The following is a 9,076-nucleotide window of genomic DNA, read 5'->3' on the forward strand; positions in this document are numbered from 1 at the left end:
CATCACAGAGGTGACAACCAAGAACAGCCATCACAGAGGTGACAACCAAGAATAGCCATCACAGAGGTGACAACCAAGAACAGCTGTCCCAGAGGGTTTATTTGTATTACACTTTCAGGTCACACTCCACCATTGAGGGATGTCAAGACAGGCACTCAACGCAGGAGCCTGAAGCTGAAACTACAGTGGAGTGCTGCTTACTGGCTTGCTCACAGGCTGGTGCTCAGGTAAGGTGTTTTTTGTTTGTTTGTTTGTTTGTTTGTTTGTTTATCTGTCTGTTTTTTATACAGGCCAGGTCCACCTGCTTAGAGATGGTAGACCATCAAAGTAGGCTGGACCCTCCTACAATCATTTGCCATCAAGATAGTCTCTCACCAGGGTTGTAGACAATTGCTCAGCAGTTGAGAACTGACTGCTCTTCCAGAGGTCCTGAGATCGATTCCCAATACCCACACGGTGGCTCACAACAGTCTATAATGGGATCCAATGCTCTCCTCTGGTGTGTGTGTATGTGAAGAAAGAGCACTCATATACATAAAATAAATAAATACATTTTTTAGAAAAGATAATCTCTCACAAACCTAACCACAGATCAATCTTAGCAGTCAATTCCTCAATCAAGGGTTCTTTTTCCAAGTAACGCTGACTTGTGTCAAGTTGACAAAAACTAAGCAGTCAAAGGCCTACCAAAGTACTTCAGAGAGTCAGAAAGAAGTGGAAAGGTAGGCCTGCTGGTCTGTGGTGCATCTACCTACTTTCAAAAATACAAGAGAGCTTCTTTCCTTTTTCATCTATGTGGCCATACCACAATAGCAACTGAATTCCAGGGTTCAAATAATGACCATGCAAGAAAGCGGGCAGCTGCCTTAGTTCCAGTTACAAATCTAAGGAGGGAGCAACTAATTGCCTAATTTTTAAAAAGTAGCATGTATTCATCGTTTAAAAAAAAAAAAAACTAAGAGATTTGGGGCTAGAAAGATGGCTCAGTGGTTAAGAGCACTGACTGCTCTTCCAGAGGTCCTGAATTCAATTCCCAGCAACCACATGGTGGCTCACAACCATCTGTAATGGGATCCAATGCACTCTTCTGTTGTATCTTAAGAGAGCAATAGTGTACTCACATAAAATAAATACATAAAAAAAAATCTTTAAAAAAAAAAACCCAGGCGGGGCTGGAGAGATGGCTCAGCGGTTAAGAGCACTGACTGCTCTTCCAGAGGTCCTGAGTTCAAATCCCAGCAACCACATGGTGGCTCACAACCATCCGTAATGAGATTGGATGCCCTCTTCTGGTGTGTCTGAAGACAGCTACAGTGTACTCACCAATAAAATAAAAATAAATAAATAAATTAATTTAAAAAAAGGTTTACTTATAAAAAAAAAAAAAAAAACCCAGGCTGGGCAGTGGTGATGCATGCCTTTAATCCCAGCACTTGGGAGGCAGAGGCAGGTGGATTTCTGAGTTCAAGGCCAGCCTGGTCTACAGAGTGAGTTCCAGGACAGCCAGGGCTACACAGAGAAACCCTGTCTCGAAAAACCAAAAACCAAATAAATAAATAAATAAATAGAAAAAAAACTTAAGAGATTTTATTCTGACATTTTCATAATAAATATCATATACTTTGATTGTTTTCTCACACTCCTGTTATCCACACTTGTACACCCCTTCCTCATTCTGCTGGTCCCCTTCCCCCTCCCAAGTAGTCTCCCTTCTATGTTAGTGTCTTCTAATTTTTTTTTTTGATATCTAGATTCCAAAAGTATAATAGGAGCAAAAACAAAATTTGATTTATACATTTGATTTATAAATCTGGCTTTTTTTTTTTTTATTAAAGTGACCTACAGCTGCCTTCCGGCAATTGACATAATTTCACTCTTCCTCATGGTCAAATGAAACTCCATCTTGTGTTCATTATATTTTCTTCATCCGTTCATCTGTTGAGGGACACTTAGGCTGATGCCATAACTTAGCCGTTGTGACTAGTGATCTACTGCTGTCCCTTCCGCTACGACCTCGCTAGTATTTGTTGTTATTTGATTTCTTCATGACAGCCATTCTGATGGGTATGAGATAGAATTCCTATGTCATTTTCAAAACTTTCGTCAATTTATTTGGGGAACACGGAGTGGGCTCAGAGGCCGCGGCATGTACCTGAGGAGCTGGTTTGGATTCCAGGGATTGAACTCAGTGTATTAGCCTTGGTGGCAAGTGTCTTTACCAGCTACAATAACTTGACGACCTCCCAAAATGTAATTTTGATTTGCAATTCCCTAATGGCTAAAGATAGTGAACACTTTTTTTCACATATTTATCGACTACTTGTATATCCTTTAATTTTGTAAATTCTTTATATATCCTAAATATTAATTCTGAATAAGATAAAAGAAGTATCTTCCAGTCTGTCGGCTGCCTCTTCATCCATACTCCCCTCTTTCATTTACCGCGCAAAAGTTTTGTTTTGTTTTGTTTTGTTTTGTTTTGTTTTGTTTTGTTTTGTTTTTAATGCAAGCCCATTTATCATTCTTGCTTTTATTCCAAGGATGGGAGTCCTTTTCAGAAGGTCTTCTCAAACCCTGTATATGGAAGTATTTTCCTCTGGTATTTTTGTAGGTTCAGTTCGTGTTTAAATGAAGGCCTCTAATCGTTTGGAATTGACTTTCGTATAAGGTATAAAACAGGGATCTAATTGTCCTCTTCTGTCAACTTGACACAAGCTAGAGTCATCAGGGAGAAAGGAGCTTCAGTTGAGGAAATGCCTCCATGAGATCCAGCTGTAAGGCAGTTTCTTAATTAGTAATCAATGAGGGAAGGCCCAGCCCATTGTGGGTGTTGCCATCCCTGGACAGATGGTCCTGGGTTCTATAGGAAAGCAAGCTGAGCAAGCCATGGGGAGCAAGCCAGTAAGCAGCATCCCTCCATGGCCTCTGTATCAGCTCCTGCCTCCAGGTCCCTGTCCTGTTTGAGTTCCTGTCCTGACTTTGGTGATGAACACGGATATAGAAGTATAAGCCAAATAAACTCTTTTCTCCCCAGCTTGCTTTTTTGGTCACGGTGTTTCATTGAAGCAATAGAAACCTTAACTAAGACCGTGGTTTATTAAGCTAGCAACCATGGCGGGCTACAACCTGCTGGTCCCTGACCAGCATCTGAAGCAGCTGGAGGATCCCACGGCAGTCCTATGTCTGTAAGGCTTTCTTGAGGCCTCTTGCAGGCCAATGACTCTTCAGGTCTTTACTCTGGGCTAGAAGCTGGCCCGGGTTTCAGTTAGAATATGGGGCCAGACGTTTCCTATGCATCAGTCCGGTGAGGTGGCTCAGTGAGTGAAGGTATCTCCAGTCAAGCACCTGACCCATACCCAACTGTCATTCCTTCAACCTATATGGTCGAAGCAGAGAACCAACTCCCACAAGTTGTCCTGTCTTCTGTACCTGTCATACCATGTGCTTCCATGCCTCCATTAAAAAAAATCATTAAATAAACTAGCCTGGTGGTAGTGGCACACTCCTTTAATCCCAGCACTCAAAAGGCAGAGGCAGGTAGATCTCTCTGATGCTGGGACTAACAGTTTGCGCCACATCCCCAGCAGCATCTTCCTTTTCCATCAGCATTTAATTTTTTCATTGCAGACATCTTTCGCTTCCTTGGCTATGTTGATCCCTAGGGGCTTTTTCTTTTCATTTAAAAAAAAATTTGGGGGGGAGGGTTGTGTGGCGATTTTAAACAGAACTGTTTTCCAACTTCTTTCTCAACATGTTTATTATTGGCAAGAAGAAGAGGAGGAGGAAGAGGAGGAGGAAGAGGAGAAGAAGAAGAAGAGGAAGAGGAGGAGGAGGAGGAGGAGGAGGAGGAGGAGGAGGAGGAGAAGGAGAGAAGGAGAAGGAGAAGGAGAAGGAGAAGGAGAAGCTGCAGCTATAGATTTTGTTGGAACTGGCCAGAGAGCACTGAGCCTGACAATGTATCTAAAAGGAAAGAACCTGTTCCTACAAGTTGTTCTCTGACCTCTACGTGTGCAATATGGTACTTCCACATGCACACACACACACACACACACACAGTTTTTCCATCATGAAGGGCTGTGGAACATACAAATAAATAAATAATTTTAAAGCTACCAATTTTGTATGTTGATTTTTATAAGCTGCTATTTTCCTGAAAGTATTTTCTGGTAGGGTCTTTAGGATGTTTTGAGTATGGGATCCTATCCTCAAACAGGAAGAATTTTAATTTCTTCCTTTCCTGTTTGTATTTCTTTAATTGCTGTTGCTGTGTTTCTCTGGCTAAAACTTCAAGCAGTGTATTCAATAAATGTCAATAGCATGGGCTCTCTTGTCTCGTCTGATTTTAGAGGGAACACATCCGTTTTTCCCCAATTACCATAAAGTTGACTATAGGCTTGTCGTATATAATCTTTATTGTGTTTATGTGTATTCCTTATTTCAAGACTTTCCATCATGAATGGCTGTGGAACTTTGCAAATGGCCTTCTCTGTGTCTCTTGAAAGGATCATGTGGTTTCTGTTCCTGTATCTACTGATGTACTGAATTTTATTTATTGATTGTTGAACTAACTATCCTTGCATCCCTGGAAGGAAACCAACATGGTCATGGTTTGTGATCTTTTTAATATGTTGTTGAAGTCAGTTTGAAAGTATATCTCAGCCCTGGAGAGATGGCTCAGTGGTTAAGAGCATTGACTGCTCTTCCAGAGGTCCTGAGTTCAATTCCCGGCAACCACATGGTGGCTCACAACCATCTGTAATGGGGTCTGATGCCCTCATCTGGTATGTCTGAAGACAGCAATGGTGTACTCATATACATAAAATAAATCTAAAAAAAAAAGAAAGAAAGAAAGAAAAAAAGAAAAAAAAGAAAGTGTATCACACCAGGAACTTTTGTACCTGTAATCACTGGGAGACTGAACCTAGTTTTCTTTTTTTTTTTTTCCTTTTTTTTTTTTTCTGTTGATTTACCATTACCCATTCTTTGGTATCAGAATAACGTTGGCTTCCTAGAGTGTGTCTGGAAATTTTTTTTTCCTTTTCTGAAAATATGACTGGAGAGTTTAAAATATGGCTTAGAGTTTAAAAGCACTGACTGTTCTTCCAGAGATCTCAAGTTCAATTCCCAGCAACCACATGGTGGCTCACAACCATCTGTAATGGGATCTGATGCCCTTTTCTGGTGTGTCTGAAGACAGATACAGTGTACTTATATAAATAAAATAAATAATTAAAAAAAAAAAGGAACGGTAAAGCGCCTGTGTGCGCCAGCTCCTTCCTTTTTCCTCATTGGGCGTCTGGAGGTAAGATGGGTCACCAGCAGGTCTACTGGAGTCACCCACGGAAGTTCGGCCAGGGTTCGCTCTTGCCTGGTCTTCTCTAACCACCACTGTCTGATCCATAAATACAGGCTGAACATGTGCTGTCAGTGCTTCCATCAGTATGGGAGGGTCATAGGCTTCATTAAGTTGGACTAAGCAACCTTGAACAGATTATTCGACTATCTACCAGTGAAACCGACCATGCTAGTTTTTGTGCACAAAGAATAGAAATGTGAAGACCTTTAAAATAAATAAATAAATAAATAAATAAATAAATAAATAAATAAAATAAATTTTTAAAAAAAGGAAAAAGAAAATATTAGATTATTTGAGGAACATTGATGTTAGCTATTCTTTAAAATTCTGGTAAAATTCAGTGATTAATCCAGCTGGTTCTGTGCTTCTCTTTGTTGGGATTAATTAATTAATGCTTTAATCTCTTGTTTGTTTATATCCTTGTAGCAAGATACTTATTCTTCTACATTGTATTCCAAGTGGGGATCGGTGAGTAGGCAGTAGAAGAGGAGGTGGAGCTGGGAGAAGAAGAGAGGAAGGGGAGGGGAGAAAGAGAGGAAGGGGAAGAGAAGGAGGCTGTCAGCCATGGAGAACCATGGATGGGTCGAAAGCTGTCCTGGGTATCAACTTCTATTAAAAGGTTAGATATTGGGTGACAACTCTAATTGTGTGGGCATCTCGTTAATTGAGCATTTCTAAATATATAAATCCTTTAGATAATCATTAAGCTTTAAGAGTCTCTTTTTTTGTTGTTGTTGTTTTTTTTGTTGTTTTTGTTTTTTCATGACAGGGTTTCTCTGTGTAGCCCGGGCTGTCCTGGAACTCACTCTGTAGACCAGGCTGGCCACGAACTCAGAAATCCGCCTTGCCGCTGCCTCCCAAATGCTGGGATTAAAGGCAAAGAGTCTCATTTCTACTGGGTACTGCGGGGATGGCAGATATTATCTGGGGTTCAGCGGAGCTTTGTGGATGCAGCGAGCAGGATTGCCAGAGCCATCCCACACACTGGTGTCTCATGGGTGCCAGGGCCTATGCTTCTAGTTAGCCAGAGCCCAGGTCAGAGTCGAGGAGCAGCAGGAACGTGGTGGCTGCCCAGGAACCAGCCGTACCTGGTGTAGTTTTCTAAATATCACCCCTACATAGCCTCGAGTTGTTTGTTTGTTTGTTTGTTTTTCAAGACATGGCTTCTCTGTATAACCCTGGCTATCCTGAAACTTGCTCTCTAGACAAGGCTGACCTCAAACTCACAGAGATTTGCCTGCCTTTGCCTTTTTTTTTAATTGAGTTATTTATTTTATGCACATGAGTACACTATAGATGTCTTCAGACACATCAGAAGAGGGCATCAGCAGGGCCTTGAGTGAGTGGGGCTGGAGCAAGCAGGGCTAGAGCAAGAGGGAGAAGGGAAGGGGGAAAAAAAGGAGAAGAAGAAGAAAAGAAAGAAAAGGGCATCAGATCCCATTACATATGATCTCATGTGGTTGCTGGGAATCGAACTCAGGACCTCTGGAAGAGCAGCCATTGCTCTTAACCACTGAGCCATCTCGCCAACCTCTTTCTACCACTTTTGAGTTTGCATTTGCTTTTGTTTACTAGGACCATGGACGCAACATTACCTTACTTGAATTCTCTATGATTGTTTTTAAAGTAAGCACTCACAGGTATAAAATTCTTCTTAGAAATGACTTACTGGGGGCTGGAAAGATGGCTCAGTGGTTTTAAGAGCACTGAGCTGCTCTTCCTAGAAGACCCAGGTTCAATTCCCAGCCTCTACATGATTCCAGTTCCAGAGGATCTGACACCCTCACACAGACCTATATGCAGGCAAAACACCAATGCACATAGAATACAGCATAAATAATTTTAAAAAATAAAAGAATGACTAACTGTTGCTGGGTGTAATTGTACATACTTTTAATCCTAACAATTCAGATGCAGAAGTAAATGGACCTTTCTGAGTTCAAGGCCAGTTTGGTCTACATAGTGAGCTCCAGTACAATCAGGGTGACATAGAAAGACCAAAAAAGGTTTAGTGTATTCCAGAGCTTTTTGGTATCAAAGATATATTGTTCAATGTTCATGTCTTTGTATTTATTCTGTTATTTCTTTTGCTCTTTGCTTCTATTTTTATTCTATTATCATCTAATAAGATAGTAAAAATTACACGTGCCTCTAATCCAAGCACTCAGGAGGCAGAGACAGGCAGCCCGCTGGGGGTTTTGTGTCAGGAAGGTCACATAGTGAGAACGTGTCTCCGAATACACACACACACACACACACACACACACACACAAATGAAAAAGATAGTATTCTTTTGTATTTGTTAAAACTTGCTTTCTAACCTAGAATGTCATATGTTTATTATAAAGTTCCATGAGATTCTGAGAAGAATCTGTAACCAATAGCTGTTAGAATACTCTGTGGGTGTCTGTTAAATCGCTTTGATCTGTGGTACAGTTTAGCTGATGGCTATTAATTTTTACCTGGATGATTTCGACGTAGAGATGAGGTCTTGTTGTCTCCCACCATCACTGTATCTGGACCAGTCTGTCCTTTTATGTCCAGTACTGATCATTTTATGAATTTGGTCACACAAACATTTGGTACATACATAGTTACAATCATGTCCTATGGCTCAGCCAGGTCTTTGCTCCCAGATTCTTAGAGTTGCAACCATTCTAGGTTTCCAGAGCAGCTCAGTCTCAAACAATAGAACCCCACCCCAGACAGCATCTGATTGTAGTACTCCAGAACAAAGGGTTCACTTGCCACACAGGAGAAGCCACCATGACAGCAAACCACCTCCCAAGATGTGAGTCACATGCTGTCCTTTGGCTAGGAATGCCAGTCTCTTCTCCAGGGATGCCTGACTCACCTTGTATTTGCTTTGGCTTTTCCTCCCTTCCTACTTTTCTGTTTCTCTCTGTTTTCACCAGCCCATCGTTTCATTTCTTTTCTAATTCCAGATGTTTCTGTCTTTCTTTGGAATAAAGTTCGTCCTTTGTTACTTACACTCTTCCTTCTCTTCCTCTTCTTTCTTCTTCTTCTTTAAAAATCACTCTTCTTTTTTAAAAAAGACTATTTATTTATTTATTTATTTATTTTATGTATGTGAGAACATATAACTATCGTGTCACTGTCTTCAAACTTACCAGAGGAAGGCATCAGATCCCATTACAGATGGTTGTGAGCCACCATGTGGTTGTTTTGAATTGAACTCAGGTCCTCTGGAAGAACAGTCAGTGCTCTTAACCGCTGAGCCATCTCTCCAGCCCCTACTTACATTCTTCTAATTCTTCAGAGTTCCTCCTTAGAGTACCTCCCTGTCAGCCATGGTCACACCACCGTGTAAGGCTCTTCCATGTTGGTCAAACTGGGACAGTTCCTGAAACTAAAGTAAACTGGTTTCCAGGCCCAAGAAAACCTTGAATTATAACTTTATTTTTGGGTTTTCAAGACAGGGTTTCTCTGTGTGTGGCCCTGGATGTCCTGGAACTCACTCTGTAGACCAAGCTGGCTTTGAACTCAAGAGATCCCCCTGCCTCTGCCTCCCAGGTGCAAGCATTAGAGGTGTGTGCTACCACTGTCTGGTGAATTATAACTTTATTTTTTACCTAGTGCCTTTCTGCCTTGTGACTTCTGGCACCTAGGCTAGGTCACAAGGTATGCAAACTTCCTCCTTTCAAATCTGTAGGAGCAATAAACTCCTCTTCATTCCTTAGAACTAAAGGGAATTGAGGG

The 9,076-nt window shown here is 41.2% G+C and overlaps 1 pseudogene; it reads left to right on the top strand.

Annotated features, from left to right (window-relative positions):
• The first annotated feature begins 5,298 nt into the window (after positions 1-5,298).
• On the top strand, positions 5,299-5,476 carry LOC114613763 (annotated as a pseudogene).
• The last annotated feature ends 3,600 nt before the right edge of the window (positions 5,477-9,076 follow it).

This window comes from Grammomys surdaster, unplaced genomic scaffold, assembly GCF_004785775.1.
Source record: "Grammomys surdaster isolate TR1022 unplaced genomic scaffold, NIH_TR_1.0 126271, whole genome shotgun sequence".
Classification (NCBI taxonomy): Eukaryota; Metazoa; Chordata; class Mammalia; order Rodentia; family Muridae; genus Grammomys; species Grammomys surdaster.